The following is a 24266-nucleotide window of genomic DNA, read 5'->3' as shown; positions in this document are numbered from 1 at the left end:
TCAATGGATCAACTAGAAAAAGAACCCAGGCAAAAGTGGAAGGATACAGTATGTGATATGAATACAGATGTGGTTTACCTAGCTTTCAAAGAGATCAGTATTTCATTATTTTCCAGTCCCTTGGTGAAATAAAGTGATTTACCATGTAAAGTTGAAAGGATTTAAGAAAATTGATAAAGGGCACATACAGAAAACTGATTATAAAATGTCACTTGGGCACTACTAATTTGGGAATTATGGTGGACTAGATATTCGCAGGGCCCTTCTGCTGTACTATAAATTGATTCTGGATAAATTATTGTTAAAAATACTTTCTAACACATTGGTTAGCTCCAGGTAGAGAAACAAATCACAAGAGGTTATGGTAAGAACAGTGCACTGAAACCTGAGCAAAGAAGAGAGCAGCAGTCACCCTGGAGACAACTACAAATACCAGCAATGAAATGAACGGGGCATCTAGACCTTTAGCTTTCAGCCAGGTGGGGAAAGCCCAACCTGAAACCAGGAATTCCAAAGGGAACAAAAGTGGTCCTGGTCCTGTAGCGTCCTCCTGGCTCCTAGTACAAACACACATTTCAAGAAGTAAGATCTCAAGATTCCAAGATATAATTATCAAAAAAGCCAAAAAAATTTATATCAAATAAGATATAATTATCAAATAAATACATAATTAAAATTCACCATGCACACTAGGAAACAAGCCACAGAAACAGATTTAGATCACCAAAGATTTCAGATACTGGCATTATCGAATACAGAATATGAAATAGCTCAGTTTGGTGCTGTTTAAAGAGATGAAAGATGGAGTAAAAAGAAAATGAGTAAGCAAAAAGACACCATCAAAAAAATATTCACACAGATTTGCAGCAGAAGAAGAACCTTTAGAAATGAAGAAATATAATCACTGAAATTAACAACTCAGTGGATGGGTAAAATAAAAGATTCAACATAGCTGAAGAGAGAATTACTGGACTGAAAGCTAAATCTTAAGAAATTACCCAAATGAAACAGAGAAAGACAAGGAAGAAGATATCCAATATGAATTAAAAGACATGAAGAATAAAGAGAAGTCCTAACATCTATTTAATCAAAACCAGAAGGAGACAATAGAGAAAATGTAGGAGAGACAGTATTCAAAGCATTAATAGCTGAGAAATTTTCAGAGCTGATGAATGATATGAACTCACAGATACATAAATCACAACAAATATAAACAGGAAGCTGTACATGGACATGTTGTAGTGAAACTGCAGTAATCCAACAACAAATAAATAAGCCAAATCATCTACTAAAGAATGGCAAATGAAAGATTAACAGATTTAACAGCAAAACTGAAAGCCATAAGACAGTGGAATGGTATATTATACACTCACAATGCTGGGAGAAAAATAACTGTCAGCTAAGAACTCTGAGAGTGAAATAAAGACATTCTAACATAAATCAAAATGGAGAGAAGTTACCACCAAAAGATTTTAAGGAAAGAAAATTCTAAAGAAGGCAAATCTCACCAGAGAAAAGGCAAAGGATAGAAGAAGGGAAGAGAAGCAAGATATAGTAAACACAGAGATAAAGTGAAACAAATACTATCTCTAATAACAATTGTCTAATTTGTATGGTGAAACATATAACAGAACTGACTGAAAAGAACATGTAAGTACAGAAGAACACAGTCTTCATTAGGCGTCCTATGAGTTTTGTATTATTCTGGAAGGGGATAAGAGGACCTTAACTACTGATTGACTTTAAAACTATTAAGTGTACACAGTGTACTTTCAGGGTAATCATTAGAAGAATAGAAACAAAATGCATAATTTCCAAACGAGCGGAGAAAAAATACTGAATGAGAACACAAATCAACAAAAACTTCAATCAAAAAGAATGAAGGTTAGCAATGAAATTGCAACATAGTTAAAAGAGAGACTGTTAGACTATATTTCAAAAACCAAAAACAAAAACAAAAAAAAAACAGAAACAAACAAAACTGCACTAGCCATGCAAGAAAAGACTGAAAAGTTTCTCTACATTAAAGTCATAAACTCTGTTCTCCAAAGGACACTTAAAAAAAAAGATGCTCAATCTATCATTAATTAGGAAAATGTAAATTAAGACCACATGATATACTATTTTATACTCACTAGAACGGCAACAAAATACCACATGTTGGAAGGAAATGGAGCAACAGATAAACTATGATAGATTTTCGGAATAGAATTTTATTTAACAATAAAAATTAATTTAGTACCATTAATGTAACAAGTGAATCTTAATTCAACTGAGTGAAAAAAATGAAAGCTGCAGAATATTACATGCAATATACCATTCTTATCAAGCCTAAAAACAAGCAGAACTAGGCAATATATTGTTTGGATATATACATGGACATAGTAATTATGTTCCAGAATGGAAATCAACTATCAACATTAAGAACACTGTTTAATTCAGCTGAATTTTACTTTTGGTAGCAAGACTTTCTCAATGAAGAAGTTTCCAGGTTTATGTTCTAGGACAAGCTCTTAATCTCATCTCAGATCGATTCTCTGAGAAGCACTGGCCTAGACTCTTCAACTCCAGAGAAGGGGAAGACCTAGTAATTGTAATCTTCCCAGATAAGGAGTGTCAATCAAAAGCAATTCCAGAGTAAAGGAAATGACTCCCCCAGGCCTCCCTGGAGCCTTCCTCCCTGGTTTACGTAACTTCAGATCTGGCAGGGCCTTTTTCTGTCATTTCCAGTGACTCAGGCAGACTGTTTCCTGTGCCCTTTGTTTTACACATTTCTCCCACCCTGGCCTATGTTGCCTTCCTCTTCCAATGAGGAAGTTGGCCTCTTCAATCCTTTCTCCTTCCTTCCCCAAACCACATTGGCCTTTCCTTGGCTGATTTTGACCCGGGGCAAGCTGAAGACCTCAAAGATCCCTCCATCCTTCAGAGCCTCACACACAATCTCAGAACAAAGCAGGAGAGATCCTGAGGAACTTCAGATCCGTAAGACGTTTGAGAATGGATGAAACACTGAGTTTGACTTACATGTTCTTTCATACACTCTCTGCTATCTCCTACTTCACTGTTCTTGAAACTCAGAAAATCCACTACTCCTTCGGTCACTGCAGCTTTGCCTGGAATAATAAAGGCAGGAAATTAGAAAGGAGGCAACCAGAAGGAACCGAGGGTCCAAGCGGAAAGAAACTCTCTTGTATAATCAATCTTGATATTTAAAAGGAAAAAAAGCCACCTGAATTAAGGAAAGTCTCTACCTTGGTCTAAGCCAATTTTCTTCTTTAACTAAAACTATTAATTGTAATTTAATGTTTGTAGAAGAAATCATCATTATTTACAGAGATTTCACATGCATTTTCTCATTTGAGCTGTAAGATATCGAGAATAGGCAAGTATTGTCTTAAAATGCAGCAGCCAAATTTCCCAAAGATCAGGGAACTTTCCCATGATCATTCAGCCAGCAAGCATCAGAGGAGGAATTTGAACCACTTCTATGACTCCTTATTCCAAACTCTCCCACGGCACCAAATGATATAATGCTTTCAATTTGAAAAGCAGTATTATTATTTCTTCTTCTACTAGATATAGTGTCTTAACCAACAGATATAGAAACGGCTTTGTCTGCTGAATGACAAAGACACTGCCATAGGATTAAACGTTTATTTACCAGAGACAACACAAAGGGTAGAAAATCCATACCAAGATAGTTAAGAAACACATGTATCTTTTCCACATACCCTCCTTTTCTCTTTAAGTCATAGTTATAGGTGCTGGGCTTTATTTCTCTCTCTCTCTCTCTTTTTGGAAATAAATTCAAGTTTAGAGAAAAGTTGTAGAATAATAATAGTACAAAGACTGCCATGTACTCTTTACCCATGTTCACCTGCTATTAACATTTAATGTACATACTTAATCACTCACTCTCTCTCTACAGACACACACATTCAGTCAACATTTGTTTTTTAAGCTTTTTTTTTTTTTGGCCGCGTGGCATGCGTTATCCTAGGTCCCTGACCAGGGATCGAACCCGTGCCCCCTGCCGCGGAAGGTCGGAATCTTAACCACTGGACCGCCAGGGAAGTCCCTCACTCAACATTTTTTTGTTTCTGAGCCACGTGGAGATAAGTTCCATACATCATGGCTCTAAAAACTTCAGAATTTATTTCTTAAGAATAGGGATATTCTTACAAAACCATAATGTTGTTATTGATCTTAGTAAATTTAATATCGATACAGTAATTGATTGCCATATTCAATTAACCCAATAATGCGTTTTATAGCATTTCTTTTTCCTCCAATTCAGGATCCAGTCCAGGGTAAGGTATTATATATAGCTGCCATTAATCTGAGACACACAGTTCTTTTTTATCTTTTATGACATTGACACTTTAGAAGAATACAGTCCTCCCCTTTTTTTATATTAATAAAACATTACCATTTTGACTTGTCTGACATTTCCTCATGATTCAATTCAGCCTATGCATTATCAGCCAGAAAACTACAGAGTTTTCTTCTCCTGGTGTCATAGCTGAAGTCATGTGAAGTCTATGTGCCCCTCTCTGGCTATATAAATTTTGATCACCCAGCCAAGGTGCTGTCCAATTTCTCCCAAGAAAAATTATTATTTTTTCCCTTACATCTAATAAGTAATCTGTGGGGAGACACTTTAAGACCATGCAAATATCTTGTCCCTCATCAAAATTTCCCCCCGGATTTAGCATCCACTGGTGACCCTTGCCTGATCTGAACTTTACTACCATGGCTACAACATGTTAATTGTTCCAACTCCAGTATTCCCTCCACATTACCATCCAGGACTCAGCAGTCTACACTATTTGTTCATCTATTTGTCAATTTATGATCAGTAAGGATATATGAAGTCCTACTTTTTCAACAATTTATAATTTATCACTGTACTTAATAATTTTGGTGCTCAAACTGTCTCAGATTTAGCCAGTGGGCGACCCTTTAAGCTGGCTCCTTTGACTTTGTGACATGCCCCCATCATTTTTTTTATTCTTCTATTTTTATTTCCTTACTTTCTGACATTAAAAAAAAAGTTCTAGGCTCATCTTGTACTTACTCTGTCTCTGCCCTAGATGCAGACATTTCTCTAAACGCCCTGGGTCCTTTCAGTGGAGAATGGTGTTATAGAGACCAAGATCTAGTATAACACTGTTTGAAAGGCATTGTCTATTTCCACTGATTACTTTTCATTTTGAATGAGTCACATTTTCCTGCTTCTTTGCATGTTTTTCTGTTATAAGGTGGACAACTGGAAGGTGTTCTGTTTGGTTCTGATGGCAACTAAATTACTGGCACATCCTCTCAATTCCGTCAGGCTTGGTTTTATAATTGGTTAAGACAGGTCTATTTGAGATATGTCCTTGGTCCTAATGCATGACCCTTAATCATAAGGCACGGTCTTTCCGGTGTCTCGGAATGGTTAAGGTGCTCAGCAAGGTCTCTCCACCCTGGCTAGCCCACAGCTCTCCATTTCTCTCCATACTGCATGAACCTTGCTATGGCCATTCTCTTCCCCACCTGGGCACAGCTGCTCTCTGCTAGGTCTCACCCTGTATGGATACACATCTCAGCTTCTGGGTTCCCCGCTCATAGTTCCCTCCTCCCCAGTAGCCTGCCATACAAATTCCAGCCTCTTCAGCAGCCCTGAACTCTGGAGACCCACCATGCTGTAACAGGCACCCCGTCCTGGTACCCCGCGAAGGGAATGCAGGGAACAGGGAATATACTCCAGCAGAAAACTAGGGCAAAAGTGGGTCTCATGTGACTCTCATGTGACTCTCTTCTCTCAAGGACCAACATCCTGGCTGCCTGTTTTCCTGTGACTGACAGTAACTGGCTCGTGTACTGTCCAGTCTTCTAGTTTACTGAAGGAGGGCAAGTCCAGCACCAGTTACCTCTATTTCTCTTGGTGCCTTCAACACTAAGTGATGCTTGTGGGACACAGAGCTGCTCTATTGGGAAGAGTTAAGAATCAAACACTTGGAGCATGTAACAAACGCTCTTTATTTAAACATTTCAAAGAAACTCTCTAACAATCTGTTCCTTAGAAACGTTATGTGTTTACTTTTATTGCAGCACTGTGGCAAGAAAAACGCTCTCTAGCAGTCAGGCAATTCTAAATAAAATGACAAGAAAGTGTCTCTATTCCTTCCGGAAAGCTGATACTCACTTCAGATAGCCAGCTGGCTATCACGCTGACATATATTTCCCTTTATTTCCATAACTCTTCCTCCAAATGGCAAAATAAAACACTATAGTCTAGCCAAAGAATCCAAAGTTAGTTGCTGTTCTTTATTTTTCTTGTTTACGTGCATGTACTTAGGGGTGAGGAGAAGACTCCTTTTCATATAAATCATTTTCTGGCATATTTCCATTTCTACTTCTAACCACTGGTGAGAAAATAATCAGAAAAAAAGTAGTCCAAAAGAAAACCTGCAACCCCAGATACAAAGTTAATCAAAAGGAAACTGGCAAACAAGAATAGTATTTTCTTCTCACATGCTGTGAGAAAAGAGGAGTTTGCCATCACAGGAAAATGGAGATTAGGCCTTTCCCTGCACAAGCCAGCGGATCTGAGCCACGGGCGCGGGCACACACGCAGCTTTCCACACAGCGCACCAGGCAGAACGGGGGACGACCCCTTTCTACTTCTTGAGCAGATTTTCTCCATATTGGACACACACACTGCAGCCCATCTAATTTATTTTCTCTAAAGGAATCGGTGCATGGAAGTTATACCTGTCTTCGGTTTTACTTCAGGCCCCCGAGAACTTAAAGGCGAGCGTCTGATGTAAACTGTGTTTATCTGTCCATTTGCCTGCCTCACCGTGCAGGCACTCACCGTCCTCGAGGGACTCTTACATCAGTCTTCCCAGGTCTCCGCGTCTCCGTGTGGACCCTGTTGAACTCTGTTTCCTCAAGTCAGCATGTGTCCAGCACTCTAATCAAGTATGAATTCTCCGGTGGTTCCCCTTTCCCAGGAATATAGTCAGAGCCCCTGGGCTTCACAAAGCAAGACCTCTGAGATCTGCTTCCTGCTCAGCTTTCCCCTTCACCTCCCCAACATGCTACGTCGCGTGAATGAAAATCCTGGAGCCGTTTCCCCTTCATGAAAGATCCCTTCCTCCCTTTCTTCTCTTGACTAAATCACTGAGGCTTGACAACCTCTGGGAAATATGTCATGATCACCATTCAAAGCTGGGTTAGTGCCAACCTTAGTATCCTCACTGCACCTGTGTTAACCTTTACAATGATAACAATGTTTACTGAGCGCTTACATGTGCTAAGCACTAGGGGCACTTAGCACGCACTATCTCATGGAGTGCTCACACCAACTCTGTATGGTAGGAGCTGTTAACAGTCCACCCTGCAGACGGGCAAGGGGACAGAGAGGGTCAACAGCCTCCCGCATGCCACACAGCCAGTGAGGGGTGGAGCCAAAGAGCTTAAAGGCTTTCTATAAACAGTACGTAACATATCTAACTGAAAAACTGACAGTATAAGTGGTGTTTCCAGGGAAAGGCCCAGAATGGCAACAGATGATGACCCTGTGACAGCACTAAAAGGGTAAGAGTGAGATGTGAGAAACTCATCAGAATTCTTTAGAAGAGGATGCCATAAAGACACTCATAAACTAACATCAACTGTGACACTCATAAAAGAACAAAATATTTCATCACGACAGGGGACCAGCAATTTCAAGAATCCAGGAATATACACATGGCTCAAGCAAAAAGCATTTAAAAGTAGTGGGGGAAATGGAAAAGGATGTTCTTACTAGAAACAAACAAAAATTGGAATTCCCTGGTGGTCCAGTGGTTAGGACTCTGCGCTTCCACTGCAGGAGCAAGGATTTGATCCCTGGTCAGGCAACTAAGATCCTGCATGCTGTGGGGTGCAGCCAAAAAAAAAAAAAAAAAGAAACAAACACAAAAATGTATTAGATCAAAGATTAAAAGGACTTCTCAGAGGGAAGAATCTGGAATATTTGTATAATTAAATCAATTCTATTCTCAAGAAGCTCGTATACTGCACAACCAGTAGGATCGATGCTCCGTGTTAGCTCGCACACAAGTTGAGTAAGTGAGGACTGGGGAACGGGCAAAATCCTGTTGTAGCCCACCTGGGCCCTGCATGTCACTGGTCCAGTATGTTCATTCCTGGCCCCAGGTTGTGGAGTTGGGGACCTAACGAAGGAGGCATGAACAGGACTCCCATGACCAGCTGCCTCCCAAATGGCACAGTGTAAAGCAGAGAGGATGAGTGTTTCAGTACCAGGCATCGCCTCACACAGGGGAGGCGTCTTCACCTCCCAGACCCTGACTGTGGAGGAGGATGTACAACTTCAGGTCATAATTAATATCAGCCAGGGTCAGAGTGACCAATGCTGGGCTCTACACTTCCAGAGAAAACTGAAAACAAAACAAAACAGAAAAGGACCAAAAGTAGATGAAACCCACAGGGATGAGAAGTATGAAGCCCACAGGGAAAGTCTAACCTAGGAAAGAGAAAACAAGGAAGACTCCACCATTTAACATCATTTTAAGCACTACCCTGCTGAGAGCCATGGACAGTATTTTTCCATTCCCACCAAAGACAGCATAGAGAAAACAGTTTTAACCTGCAGTATGAAAAGTTTAGCTTCAATGTGAAGACTTTCCTAAAGCCAGAATTTTTAACAAAGGAATATGTAGTTTGTATATCCATGACATGCTTGCTATGATAATTACCAATGTTTGGAGCTCTCATATTTGTATTCAAGTAGTATTTGCGTTATGATTCTGCCTCAGAGAAGTTGCAATAATAACAGGTAACACAACTGTCTACTGAGTGCTTTACTATAGGCTAAAGGTCGCTCAGGGAGACCTGAGACAGAAGCTCAGCTCTGCTTGTGCTGTGGGCTTCACAGAGTCTTGCCTGATTCAAAGTCCAACCTCTTAACTACAGGGATAAGACGAATATACATGAAACTTACTATTTGTAAAATGGGATAATACCTGCTTCATGAGGCTCTTGGAAAGACTCAGTAAGTTAACCATAAAATATTTAGCCTGTGCCTACCCCATAGTAAGCACTTAATAAATGTTAGCTATTATGATTGACATATAATTTTAACCTTGCCTGGGTCAACCTCTTCTAGTTATTCAGTCTCTGATCCTATTAAAGTCAAGATAGAGAGTTTACATCAATGAGGCAAATACAACTTCAAGATGAAAAAGAACTGGTCATGCCTTCAACCATTCCACCCATCCATATCCATCCACTCCTTCAACAGAGTTTCACGGTGAGCCCACCATGTGTAGAGCACTGGGGCAGGGCCTGTGCAGAATATGAAGACAAAAATGACATGGCCCATAGCTATGCTCAAAGAACACCGTCATCTTATTATTAACCACAAACACTGCAGAATACTCACTACGTGCCAGGAACTGTTCTAAGCACCCTAAGTGCCGTGTGTGTGTGTGTGTGTGTGTGTGTGTGTGTGTGTGTGTGTGTATACTCTTTTAATCCTCACAACAACCCTTTAAAGTAAATACTATTTATTATCCCCAATTTATGGATGAGAAACTAAGGCACAGAGATAAGTAACTTGCTCCAGCTTTCACAGCTTGTAATTGACAGAGCTGGGATTCAATTCCAGGCTGTCCAATTTCAGAGTCTTGGGCTCTTAACCACTCGATATATTGCCTCCTCCGAGACTTGACCACTAAGAACTAGAGCAAGGACAGACTATGGTAAGGGCCCAGCAGGAACATAAGTAAAGTGCAGAGCTCATGAGTGAGCTGTGCTATCTTTACACCTAACACAGAGTACGAGTCCTTTGACTACAGAATGATGTGTTCAAGCGCATGACACCAACCCAGACCAAAAGCCATCCATAAAGCACTGGTGTCTGCCACTCTGAAGGGCCCTCTTCTCAGTGGTTTAACACACGCTAAAGGGAAAGAGGAGCACTCGGAATCTGGGCTTAGAAGTCAGACACGCCTGGGTTTCAGTCCCAAGTTCTCCAATACAGCCTTGAACAAACTACTTGATCTTTCTCTGTGCTTCAGTGTCTTCACTAAGGAGTAAATGAGATAATTTATACAAAGAACTTCATTCTAGTACTTGGCACTACGGACTATATGTGTAAAATAATATTAATTAATTAATTAACTAATTAATTGCTGGTTTGCTTCAAGACTCAGTCCTAAGACATATGGAAAAACCCCAAGTAGATAATACCAAGTTAATAGACCAAGAAGAATGCAATCTGTAGTATCTGAAATATACTGTGGATTCATTATGAATAAATATGAACTACTGTAACTTAAAGATATTATAAGCCTGTGTTTCTAAATGCTAGGGAATAAAAAAACCTTCCATTTTAAGAGATAAGAGAGGCTGCTGTATACTAAGGGCCGACTCTGTTCTTGGTCGCGTAACAGTCACTTCACAGATGTTACTGAGTCTTCAGAACCACTCAGAGGCTCGTCAAATGATCCGGATTTTACAGGTGAGGATTCTGAGCCTCCCAGAGGCTAGGTGATTGGGCTCCACAATAGGCAGCGGAGACTGTTGGTCAAAATTAGAAGACTCACCCGTGAGGCAAGCAGGAACGTAATCTCGGGATCAGGCAGTCACTCCACAGAGCGTTTCTTTGGCACCCGCCGGAGTTTCACTGGGCAACATTCCATGTAATCCAACTCTCATCCCCATGGTGTGTTCTGTGCTTTAAAGAAGCCCAAATCACTGAAAGGTTAGGATATGTCACCCGTCAAAGTGACATACTACTACAGATCTCATTCTATCACCCAATTTAGTCATAATGGCCTTGGGAACATTATCAGAGAGGCGTGATTTACAAACTGCTATGGCTCTCCAAAAGTGACTAAATTTCCACAAGAACAAACTGGGTTCTAGAGCTGGGACACTGAAAATGAACATCGACAGCACAGCACAAAGTACGTGTCTGGGTGAGACTAAAGAAGGAAAAAGTATATTGAAAGAGCCTTTTCTCATTTTGTTTATAGCAGAGGATCCTTATCACACAGACTCAAATCAGTGACTCCCGAACTTCCTTATCTGTGGTTTTCTACGTGTCAACTCGCCCACAAGAAAAAAAAGAAAGCAACAAGAAAGTTCACTGTATAAATTCTAAGACTTGAGTCTGCTTCTAATACTTCCAGAATATGAACTCCATCCTTGACAGCAGAGACCACATTTTGATCACCACTGTATCCTCAGCACAATACCCGGATGGGTATGCCACAGGCCTTCAATAAATATGGGTGATGTTCACGCCCAGAACAATACAAAAATGTAGGGGAAGGAATTCCCTGGCAGTCCAGGGGTTAGGACTCCACGCTTTCACTGCCAAGGGCCCAGGTTCAATCTCTGGTCGGGGAACAAAGATCCCACAAACCAAGCCTCAGCCAAAAAAAAAAAAAATGTAGGTGAGAAGGGCTGCCCGAGGAAGGATCACTTAGCCCATTCAAGCAGGACTCAGCACCAAAATGCTGCTTGCAACTGAATAATTTTAAGAAATGTAGGATTTTAGGAGTTCAGATTTTCTGATTTTTTTTTTTTTTGGAAGGAACACATATTAAACTTTGGGGGCAAAAAAATGCCTCCCAGCCCCTCTTAACTATTCAAAATACTTGCCAATATTTTGAAATACTTACTGGCCTAAAATATGCCTTCTAATCTGCTATTTCAGAAATATGAATCATATATATGAAAAATTTACTGCTAGCATTGTGCTAGATATAGCCGACATAAAGAAGAACAGGACTGGGCCAACTAGAGTTTAATAGAGACACAGACTGTAAACAAATAATTACAATACCATACAATTAGAGCTTTTGGCAAAGCGAATTGAGTGCAGAAGGGTGCAGAGGAGGGCAAGACTAAGCCTGCTCTGCGTTTCAATCCCACATGTGAGGAAGGATCTTTCTTTTCCCAAAGTCCTTTGCAACTTCCTTGTCCAATCCTCATTATTTTCTTTAAAGCCATAAGGCAGCACAATCCATCTATGTACTAAGTACTTTAAACAGTCATCATGCTCCTCGAACATCATCACACCCCCATGAAAAACTGCACATTAATGTACGCTAGTTAAATAAGTAGTTTCTCAATTAATGATCAGCCACACCATAATACTAGTTGCTAAATACATACACAGCTTAAGTGTTTAAATAAGCTGTAGCAGGATTTTCTGGCCCTAAAGTTTCCTCCAAAATCCCTGGCCTTCTTATAGCCAATTAAAACTGTATGTAATTTTCTGTCCAAAAATCTTAAAGATACAAGCCATGAATTGTTTATCTAAAATCATCACACCATCATTAGCAGTTCATTTTATTAACCCATCTGCAGGAAAGATTTGAGGCAACGTTCGATAAAAGACACATATGCACTTGGAAGTCACAAATATAAAGTCATGAAATGAAAAAAGTTGATTTTCCAACCACAAGATAATGCTGTTGGTGTACTTGAACAGTAAAATTTCTACATTTCTAATAGGCAGAGCAAAAAGGGCAATGAGGCAGGCCACATAATTCTGATTAAAGGAAGAATAGAAAAAGGCCTTTCCCCCTAGGTACTGAGAAACAGAATCATCTTTTTTTTTTTTCCTTTTCCATTATGATTTATTATACGATATTGAATATAGTCCCCTGTGTTATAGAATAGGACCTTGTTGTTTATCCATTCTATATACAATAGTTTACATCTGCTAGTCCCAAACTCCCAGTCCAACCCTCCCCTACCCCCCACCCCCCCAGGATCATCTTTTTTTAACAATGGCTTATATAATACAGCAGCACTGTCATGTGGTTTCTTATATTTTTACTATGAGTATAATATTAAAGTGTACCTCAGAGAAGGTACTCAGGGAGGCACTAACAATACAGAAATAAACACCCTTTCCATCTATCAAGTTTAAAAGTCCTAAATAAGAAGACTGAAAACACATTGGGCAGGAAGGTGTCACAGAGAAGTTGGTCCCCAAAACAAGACCTTCCAGGAAAAACCAATCCAAAATTTTTTCTAATACATCAGCACTAAAAAAAACCAAAAAACAAAACAAAACAAAAACTCTGCTAATGAGGAAATGAGGATAAAGTGAAATGACTACTTTCCCCCATACAAGAAAGCATTTGGCATCATGTATCAAGACCCTTAAAAGTGTTCATACCATTTGAAAAGGTTCCAGTTTGAACCTATCTCAAGGAAATAATTAGAAATGAGGATAAAATTTTATACATCAATGTTTATCATGTTTTCACTACTAAAATTCAAAATTACCTAATTGATCAACAACAGGGAAATGGTTTAAGAAATTGTGAAATATCCACATAACAGAAAAGTATGCAGCCATTAAAAATTATATGCATGCAGAAATGCTTAAGATACAATATTAAATGAGGAAAGCAGGATACAAAAATATCCTTCTAAGTATAATATAAAATAAAAATATGTATACACAGGAAAGGAATAGGCTAAATATACCAAGTAAGTTGACAGAATAATGTTTTCATGCCTTTCTTATTTACCTTTATAACCACAGCAACTAGAACAGTTTCCAGGTCATGGGAGGCATGCAGACATTGCTGAATTAATCATTTTCACCATTAAAAACAACAAATATCATTTTTAAAAATGTCCAGTCTTTTTTATTTGTGCCCTGGCTATTCATAAGAAACAGGTCAAACATTTGTTAAGAAGAGGTGCCTGTTTGGAGCACCGCAGTGAAAACCTCGCTCATGGGGAGGGAGAGGTTCTGTCCCATCTGTCGGTAAAAAGACCGCTTGGCAGGAATGATATTCATGCTCCTTTCCATCCCTTTACCAGTGTTGAGTGTGACTGAAGAGTTAGGTTCTTGGGAATTTGTATGAGTGTCCTTGTTATCTTTAATCTACACTCTGATGTTCAGCAAAAACTGACTTTCTAAGGTTCATTCCAGCTACAAAATTCGAGTCTATGCTTTAAGTATTCTCAGCAGACAGAAAATATAAAGGTTGCTGATCATACCAGTATCATTTATCTTATTCACCCACATTTGTGACAGGAACCAAATCAGTGTAGAATTATTAAAGAAAGGAAGAGGCATCTAAATGTTTAGTTTCTTATCTAAAATTGCCTTGTGGGTAATGTGTTCCACTTTGTTTTACTGGCACCTTGGAAGGGGGAAAAAAAAAAGTTTTAATTAAAAGTTTATTTTTCAAGAATATTTTTCTTCTAATTCATTTTCCAGATGGATCTCATTTGACAAAAACCGGACAAATTCTTTGCTCCTCCTGCTAAACTCAGAAAAGTTTAACTTTTTAATCCCCTGGGTCAAAACCCATTGTTGGCCCACTTCCTTTTACAGGAGCCACAGGAGCCACAAGAGGACGTGATTGAGCTTTTTTTTTTTTTTTTTTTTTAACATCTTTATTGGATTATAATTGCTTTACAATGGAGTGTTAGTTTCTGCTTTATAACAAAGTGAATCAGTTATACATATACATATGTTCCCATATCTCTTCTCTCTTGCGTCTCCCTCCCTCCCACCCTCCCTATCCCACCCCTCTAGGTGGTCGGTGGTCACAAAGCACAGAGCTGATCTCCTTATGCTATGCGGCTGCTTCCCACTAGCTATCTATTTTACGTTTGGTAGTGTATATGTGTCCATGCCACTCTCTTTGTCACATCTTACCCTTCCCCCTCCCCATATCCTCAAGTCCGTTCTCTAGTAGGTCTGTGTCTTTATTCCCATCTTGCCACTAGGTTCTTCATGACCTTTTTTTTTTTTTTTGCCTTAGATTCCATATATATGTGTTAGCATACTGTACTTGTTTTTCTCTTTCTGACTTACTTCACTCTGTATGACAGACTCTAACTCCATCCACCTCACTACAAATACCTCCATTTCATTTCTTTTTATGGCTGAGTAATATTCCATTGTATATATGTGCCACATCTTCTTTATCCATTCATCCGATGATGGACACTTAGGTTGCTTCCATGTCCTGGCTATTGTAAATAGAGCTGCAATGAACATTTTGGTACATGACTCTTTTTGAATTATGGTTTTCTCAGGGTATATGCCCAGTAGTGGGATTGCTGGGTCGTATGGTAGTTCTATTTGTAGTTTTTCAAGGAACCTCCATACTGTTCTCCATAGTGGCTGTATCAATTTACATTCCCACCAACAGTGCAAGAGGGTTCTCTCTTCTCCACACCCTCTCCAGCATTTATTGTTTGTAGATTTTTTTATGATGGCCATTCTGACCAGTGTGAGATGATATCTCATTGTAGTTTTGATTTGCATTTCTCTAATGATTAATGATGTTGAGCATTCTTTCATGTGTTTGTTGGCAATCTGTATATCTTCTTTGGAGAAATGTCTATTTAGGTCTTCTGCCCATTTTTGGATTGGGTTGTTTGTTTTTTTGTTATTGAGCTGCATGAGCTGAGCTTTGAACCGTGAAGGTGAGGGCTGCAGGGCTGGAGGAAGGGAGCCTGGTTCCATGATGTGCCTCAGACGGGGCTGGACCCCAGTCAACCGCCCAGAGGTCTGGTTTTGTTTGAGGTGCATCACCAATGCTCTCACTTACGTCAAAAAAAAAAAGACGCACTGTCCAGAGTTATCATTACTCGCACTTCTGTGGATTCTCCACGTGTATCACTGGCCACATCTTCACAAGATGAGCGTTCTCCTGCTAAAGGGTCTATAGCGTCTTTTTTATCAGAAGCCTAAACAATTTTTACTGAAAATATCTCTTTTCTATACTCTCTTTCTATGTTGCTGGTCTCGCAAGTTTGGGGCCCTACAGTGGAGTTTAAGAAATCAAAATCTTAACTCAGAGTTACCTCCCCAGACTTAAAAAGTTGCTTATGTTAAAAAAAAAAAAAAAAGTTGCTTATGTGTCGCCGCCGCAACAGAGTCCCAGCAGCCCGAGGAAGTGGCAGTGTCCCTGCAAGCGTCAGTTCCCAGCCTCACCGCCCCTCTGGCTTTCCTGATGCCTCAGGATCCCCAGGCCCTGAGGGGCATCAGCAGGAGTCATCCCTGGCTCACAAGCCCCTCTGCTCTCCAGACCTCCTCCCGCCAGCGTGGGAGAGCAGAGAGCTGCCAGATGTGGCAGCCAGGGACCCTTCCTCTGCAGAGTGTATTACCAGCCTGCCTCCCCTGTTCCTTCCAAGAGGAACTGGGTTGGAAATACTGTATGCCCATTGTTTTATTAATAAAACTTTGGGAGGAGGAGTAATATATACTCACCGAAGGGAAATTAGAAGAGAGGGGACAAGGCACTAACATTATTATGTATTTCTTGCCAACCTTTGTCATTTGAGATTTCAACGAAAGCAGAATCCTAGACCATGTAGATCGCCAACCTAGACAGACACTGCTCAGTATTATGTGAACTTAGGCCTCACTTTACAGCGTTCCCAGAAGAGTGAGCAGACCCCACATGGGTGGAGAAGATTCTGTATTTCTCTGAGTGCCTCGCCCACAGTGTATACTCAAAGCTCTCAGCTCTAAACTCTAGATAGAATGAAGGTCCTCTGAACAAAAGAGAATATAAGAATATCCATCTTCGCCTAAATAGTTTTTTAAAATCCTCATGCGAAAAAAAAAAAAAAATCTATAGCTAACTAAATTTAGTAAACTCAGGGTTAACCCAAACCCAAAAGATGTCTTTAAGGCAAGACATCTGGAGCCTCAGTATACTAACTGTGAGATGCAAGTGGGGACGTAGGGGCTGCGGGACATGCTGACCTGTCTCCTCTCACAAACCTATTTGTCCCGCCCCCTTTTATGTTTTCCCCCATGGAGCCTTCTCCTAAGAATAGTGTCCCACAGAGTATATTCTAAGAAATGCTGCTGCAAAGTATTTCCTTTAAATAAGACCTAAATTCTTAATAGGCTGACTCACTCATAGAGCTCTGTGGCCTCACCTCTGAGAACTGGAAGCCTACCATGGGCTAGGTCTTTAGCTGGAAACCTTATAGCACCTGAGGCTCTCACATCTCTGATTCAGCTACTCCTGGGGCAAGGGGGCCAAGCTTAGGCTTAGTGGGTGTTCCCCAGTCACCCTAAGAGTGTATGATGCATGATGTGTATGATGTTTAGCAGGGAATTTCCCAGGCAGAGTTTCAAACCAGGCAAATGTAGTCACTATTAAAGTATTAGATTTAGTTTATCTATGTTCCTCTTAACTATACTGATATATCCCTTCTTTCTTCCCACTCTTTATTTCACCCCCAATCACATTTATTCCTCATAATCAGAACCCTCATTTCCTCTGTGCTAATGATCAACTAAATCCAGAATAAAATGTGAGGGACTAATAGCTTCTTAGAACTACCAGTAATGTTTGGATTTTAAAATAATTATATATTGAAATACTTGGATAACAGGTTGACAAAGCACCCTTTAATAATTTGATCATGTTTTTATTTACTGTATTAAACTTTTTAATTACAAAAATAATTACACATGTTCAAATTAAACATTTTAAGCACTTAAGCCCTAAGAAAGAATTCCAGGTACTTGGAATTCAACCACTTAAAGATACTCCAAGTGAACATTTTGATTAATGCCTTTCCTGGTTTTTCCCTCTATGTTTACATATTTCTTTATTGAAACATTAACCTTATATATTCTATTACAGCCTATTTTTCATACATTTTGTCCCATGTCAATATTTCTCCTCAATATCATTGTCGTGGTTATAGAATATTCCATTATATAGATGAATTATAACGTGTTCATCCAAGGCCCTTTGGGGGGCCATCTGGGTTGCTTCCAATGTTCAGTTTCAAACAATGCTCACTAAGTATACTCAGAGCTGAATCTCTGAACAAAGCTCTACTCATCTGCTTAGAAATTACTCTGAGAAGTAGGCTCACTGAGTCAAAGGAAGAACACACTCTTTCTCAATTGGTCACAGGAGACCGTGTAGGGAAAAACCAGCCCTCTGACTCATTTTAGTTTGCCATTTCTCTCAACCTCCTGTAGCTGCATTTCCCCAGTCTGTTCCTGTTGCCTTTACTGTTAGTCTAATTATTATCCGGTTTCCAAGATATTCAAATCCCATAGTCTATTGGACATCCTTAGGTCAACAAGCTTTCTGGCTTAACCCTTAGTCCTTTAAAATAAGATCTGATGTCACCCTCTCCTTTGTGTTCCTAAATTTTTACTCATCTGTCACTTCTCTGATATCTCTAACTGAATGACTGATAATGAAGCAGCAAATTTTCCAGGACCCTTGTCTGATCCTTAGTTCAAAACATTTTCCTCCCCACAGTAGCTTTCTGATCCACAGGCAAAATAACTCCAGAAGGTTTGGGAGCTCAGAACACGTCCCTCCAAATCTCGAACCCTCCTACTGCTAAGGGCACTTGGCTGGGATGGTGTCTGTGATAAAAATATTGGATCCCCTGTCCCCACCCCCTCTCATGATGTAACAGTTTACTTAGCATCACCCTGTTTATTTTTAAGAGACCAAGGTGTCAGTGGGACAACGGACGGTGGTATTTTGTTACATCAGAGTGTTTCCTGAGTGGAAAAGTAGCAGCAGTTCAGGATTACTGTCTGGGTCATAACTCTTGTCCACAGTGGACCATCGGGAAGGGCGAAGCTGCAAAGCAGAATCCAGGAAGAGTGATGGCTCCACTGTCAGAGCACAACTGCCAGCCAGGAAGATGGCTGCAACTATTTGTTTATTTTCCCGGTAAGTAATTTAGCTCATACTGCATCTATTAAGCCATGCAGATTCATCACATAATAAATGCTGGGTCTATTCTCAAGGAAGCACTGAACAAGATGCAGGCAAACCCAAAGAGCTCCAGTGTTTCTCGTGGCGGTTCATTAGCATTCTGGACAGGACAATCCTTCATTGTGTGCGACTGTCCCAAGGACCAAGGGGCGTTTAGTATCCACACCCTCGGGATGTTCAATGCTAATAATATACACACCCCTCATCATTGTGACAACCACGAATGTCCTTACAGGTTTCTAAATGCCAGGGCCGGGAGGGCGGGGGTGTGGGGAGGACACCATCACCCACTGAGAATCTGTTTCTTTTTGGTGAGATAGAATGAACACTTAGGAAATGGCAGAAAACAATTATTAATCTGGATACGGAATCGTGTAAGCTCTAAGTACCATAAAGGGTCGAAGGAGATCAAGGAAGGCTAAAGGTGCAGAGCAAGAACTGGATAGGAACTGGAGAGTGACAGCTGTAACCTCTCTCAGGGGTCCAGTCCGGAGTTAAAGTTTGCTATGAAATGCTCTCTCACCAGCACCCTGGATTGCCCCTCCTTTAAGCTGATTACATGAGCTACTGCAAGTAAAGCATATCCTACACACTCGGCAATGCCAACTTTAAAATGCTGTTATTGTTTGTGCCTTCCGATTCGGGGCATGTTTTCTCCTTGCATCCTGGGCAGTCAGGGAGGGCAGGAAATAAGGGAGTCTTGCTGAAGGTGAAGGCCACTGCCAGCCTAACCCTGCTGGGCCGCTCCAGAGAACCAGACCAGAAGCACTGCCCCTTCACCGCAGGACTGGCCCTCACTAGGCACCGAGGGGACCAGAGCCTTGCCTGGTTCCTTTCTGCCCACGTCAGCTGTGATCAAAGGACCATTGTGCCCAGAGGGCCAGTGTGTTTAAGCCTCTGGGAACAATGCCCTTGTTGATCTTTGGTGCTCTGGTTGAGTAAGGTCATTGACTGGTTTCAACCACAGCCACCATCAATATCTTCACCTTTTACTGGACAGCATTGGCAGCGGTATATTTTCTGATGTCACTGTTATGCTCAGGCGAGACTGAAGAGGTCAGTGAATGAGACATCTTTTATAGATCCTACTCAATATTTACTAATGCCGCACTAGATACTAGGTAGTATATGGCTGTGGTGTTCAAACTTTTAGAGCTTATTTAAAATGCAGATTTCCAGGCCTCAGAAAGTCTGATCCAGTTAAGTTGTGGAGGCAGGAATGTGCAATTTAACCAACCCCGGGTGCTCCTGATTGATACAGGTGGATCCATGGGGATACTTTATGAAACACTGCCACGCAATGACAGTAAACTAAATAAAAAACTAGCATCTTCGTGATGTTTTACATTCTATCTCCTTGAAATGTATTTTTCACTAGCAAAATAACAACTTAAGAGATAACTTAATTCTGAAAGAAAATTAAGAGTTCCTGTTGTAAAGGACTCATATACAGATATGGTAAGCTTGCAATTAAAACTTATATTTACATGCATTAAAAAATTACATTTTATTCTCCACATAAGTGCCTGATCACAAGATGAGTATTTGTTATACAAAGCACACTGAATGTAACTATACAACCTTTTATTTGGATAAGCTTTACGAATTTTTCAGTGTTTCTTACTCTATCTTCATGAAAGCATATCTTACATTACCATCTGATTACTTGCATCAGACTGCACGCAAACTAAGGCACAACAAGTTTACGCAAATGTCTAAAGACAAGAACCTACACATCTGGAATGCTATGCCTTTTTCTGCTAGACTGGAAATGGCAAAGAGGTTTCATGACACATGCCAATTCAGATGGACAGCAGACCAGAAACAGCTGCCTAGACAGCAACTAAGAAAGCCAGCCCAGAGGAAGGGAGTCGTAACAGAGGAGCAGTGTCTGCCTCGAGCACAGGTGAGAAAAGGGGTGGCATCTGTGCACACACAGACCAGACATGCCACCCTTCAGATTCAGAAGCACTTAACCTGTTTGTAAACACCACTACTTTCCTTCATTCAACAAATACGACTAAGTGCCTACTATATGCCAGACCCTACGATAGGTACTAGGGATATACCAAGAGTGATAAATCTACCAATGGGATGGACATGATGCAAGAAGACGGTCTCGGGACTTCCCTGGTGGTCCAGTGGCTAAGACTCCGCGCTCCCAATGCAGGGGGCCGGGGTTCGATCCCTGGTCAGGGAACTGGATCCCACATGCCGCAACTAAAGATCTCGGGTGCTGCAATGAAGACCCGATGCAGCCAAATAAAGAAATAAATAAAAGAAGACGTTTTCTAACCTAAGGCTTTACCTGACAAAATGGTATTTTAAGGGGAGAACCGAAGAAAAAATAGAAGTGGACAAAATGTTAAAAAGTGGGGAAGAAAGTAGAAGTGAATGCTATTTCTGAGGAACTGAAACCAAGCCAATCATAGCTGGACCACGGAGAGGGAGAGGGGGAATGGGGAGGACCGGGGCAGGCCGGCGATAACCAGGTCACGTGGGACTCTGAGATCCTGATTTCAACTGAAGATCATGGGCATCATGGGAAAGCTGGGTGATGCCAGTTTATTTGTTTCCCGGTTTTGTTTTGGGTTGGGTTTTTTGGGGGGATGGGGGTAGCAGATTTTCATTTCAGAAAGAGGATGGGAAAGAATCCCAGTAAATGTAGAAGAGTGACTGCAGTCACCCAAGTGACCAGACCAGCAGGGTGGCAAAGAGTTGGGGAGAAGTTGGTGGATTTCAGATACTTTTTGAAGACAAAATCAACAGTGACTTGGTTTGGGAGAGAATATAGAGGATGAGAGAAAGGGAGAAGACCAAGATGCAGCTGTGATAAAAGTGATTTGGACACATTCAACCGGAAACTCTGCAAGGCAGCTGGACCAACCATGGTTGGAGATCTTAAGAGAGACTGAAGATTTGAATATCTGGGGGTTGCAGGCACAGAAGAAGAAAAGACCAAAAACATTGATTCCGTATCTTCTGCTTTCCAATCCAGTTAAATTTTATAAGAGTTATGCTGCTACACCTGTAAAGACTTAATACAGCAAAACATTGTCATATAAGTCTCTGATTTTCTAAATTACAGCACTTATTGCAATTTTTTACCTCTTGTAGCAACTTAATTCAAGCAACAAGAAAACTCCTGCTATTGAAAATATTTCCTAAAGGTTTTGAACTTTCCTGCCTTGTTAAGTACGGCGCATCAATATAATTTCATCTTTCTTTGGAGATTAAGTACTTTACATCCCCTAACGTCCTCACAAGGGGCATTAATTTGACCATTCAGAGCTCTGCCTATACAGTGATCTTCAGCCCCTCCCAGAACATCCCTCGGCTGTGGGAATGGGGACCACCTAGCTCCATCTGTCATACTCTAAGTGCACAGAGCTGTTGTAAGTTGCCAGACTTGGATTCAAGGCCAGGAGTTAGGGCCAAGATCCTTGAAACTGTAATAGAGCCATCCACTCTTGGGAGGTTTTGGCAGGCGAAAAAGGCTTGTTTCATATTCAACCAAGAGAACCAGAGTAGAGCCTCCGAAAGTCATGACTAGGACCAAACTGTCGGACTTACCCACCTAAAAAAAGGACTTTTATTCCTGGAGCTGACATTTTCTTTTCTGACAAAATACACATCTCCTAGGACAAAGGCACTAAAACTGACAGTTATTTCACTTCAAGAAGAGTTTCTGATTCTTTCCTACAAACAGATTTTAATAGGAAAAGCTCGAGATGTTGGCATCCAGGCGTGGAAAAGGCTGCATGTCTCACACGTTTGCCTAAAATCACCCTGGTGGGAACTGTTATTTTTTTCTTAACATCTTCCCATAGCCACCACCACTAACATCAGATTTTCAAGGCACAGCTTCGAAGTTCCAGCAACCAAATTAGACCTTGTGGGAAAGAAAGCTGAAGACAACCACACCCTACAACTTCCGCTTTTTATTCTTCAAAGGCTTGCACTTCATCCAAGAGAGGGGTATAAACAAAATTTTCTGGGTTCTGTGTGTCTAAAATGGCTGGAAGTACATTTAATCTTCCCCTTAAAATTATTTTTATAAATTCAAAAAGATCCGACGCACATATGTATTTACAAATCACTGTTTTGAAGTGCTGCTACTCATTTAATTCTTAGACGTCTGTTTAAGAAAAGATTACGAGACACCTGAAAGACTAAGAAAGAGAAGAGAAACTAGAATTTCTATAATTTCAGCAACCTGGGCTAGAGCAGGAAATAGGCATATTTGTCCATAAAAAATAAAGGTCAGGGCTTCCCTGGTGGCGCAGTAGTTGAGAATCTGCCTGCTAATGCAGGGGACACGGGTTCGAGCCCTGGTCTGGGAAGATCCCACATGCCGCGGAGCAACTAGGCCCATGAGCCACAACTACTGAGCCTGCGCGTCTGGAGCCTGTGCTCCGCAACAAGAGAGGCCACGATAGTGAGAGGCCCGCGCACCGCGATGAAGAGTGGCCCCCGCTTGCCGCAACTAGAGAAAGCCCTCGCACAGAAACGAAGACCCAACATAGCAATCAATCAATCAATAAATCTTTAAAAAAATAAAATAAAAAAATAAAGGTCAAAAGAGTGAGGATTTATAAATGAAACGAGTCAAAGTAAAATGGTTAAAAACCAAAAACATTGTTTTAAGGGCCATAAAGAAAAGTTTGTGAGAAAACAGGAAAGCTATATATATTTAATATAGAAACTGTATAAAACTGTATATGTATACTATGTATAACACATATATGTACATATTACATATATTATACATAAAATATAAAATGCTAGCTATCTATAAATTATATAAATCACAATGATGTATATTATGCAGAAAGCCCCAATTCTTCATTGTTAATTGGTTTTTATTTTTCAGCAACCATTCAAGCAAGTTTTGGAGGTTCTGGCTGTTGCAATGTAATGCCAATGGCGAAAAGAGAAAAAGGAAAGTTTTTTCTAATCTCCCAGTTTTTACTGTTTTTAACATGCAACTTCCCTGCTTTTCAGACCAAAGGCATGCCAGCAGTGTCTAGAGCTGAACCCACTTCCCCCACCCACACACAGTGTCTACAGGACACAAGTGACATTAGGCATCCGCATCTGATCTGCCATGATCCAGATAGCACAGGAGAGTTACGTTAGCGCCCAAACTATCTTGGAGACCAAGTGTTGACTTTCTGCAGAGCAGTGAATGTTTCAAGACAAACAGAGATTTTCCATTACAACATGCAGCTGGAAAAACTGACTCTCAGCAGGGCTGGCAACCTGACTTAGGAGTGACTCTAAAATCAGAGGCTGATTTTCATATCACTTGGAATCCGGGGCGGGGGGCGGGGCGGGGGGGGGGGGCGGGGATGCACCGGGAGGAAGGGAGACCAAAGACATGAGACAGTGTGCTCCAGCACGTCTGCACAGCAGGCCTGACAATCAAGTTATTTTATAAAGCCAAGGCGAGTAGATATACATGTTACATATCTACTTGTAAAAAATTGTTAACCATTAGAA

General features: G+C 40.7%; 1 protein-coding gene across 7 annotated transcripts in view; it reads right to left on the bottom strand.

The window, feature by feature from the left end:
- SGMS1 (sphingomyelin synthase 1) overlaps positions 1–24266 on the bottom strand; it is a 295457-nt gene that overhangs the window by 200724 nt on the left and 70467 nt on the right. For 4 of the 7 annotated variants that reach the window (XM_082423829.1, XM_082423842.1, XM_082423830.1 and 1 more), the window contains exon 3: positions 3025–3113. The exons of 1 other annotated variant lie outside the window; for it this stretch is intronic. The gene's annotated coding sequence lies outside the window, so the exon portion shown is untranslated. Of the gene's footprint in view, positions 1–3024; positions 3114–10601; positions 10733–24266 lie in introns of all 7 variants that reach the window. 2 more of the 7 variants (XM_082423837.1, XM_082423836.1) reach the window with 2 other exon arrangements.

The sequence above is a fragment of the Balaenoptera physalus genome (genome assembly GCF_965194825.1).
Source record: "Balaenoptera physalus genome assembly, chromosome: 14".
NCBI lineage: Eukaryota > Metazoa > Chordata > Mammalia > Artiodactyla > Balaenopteridae > Balaenoptera > Balaenoptera physalus.
The sequence above is the reverse complement of the archived record's forward strand: the minus strand, read 5'-3'. Positions and strand labels throughout refer to the sequence as shown.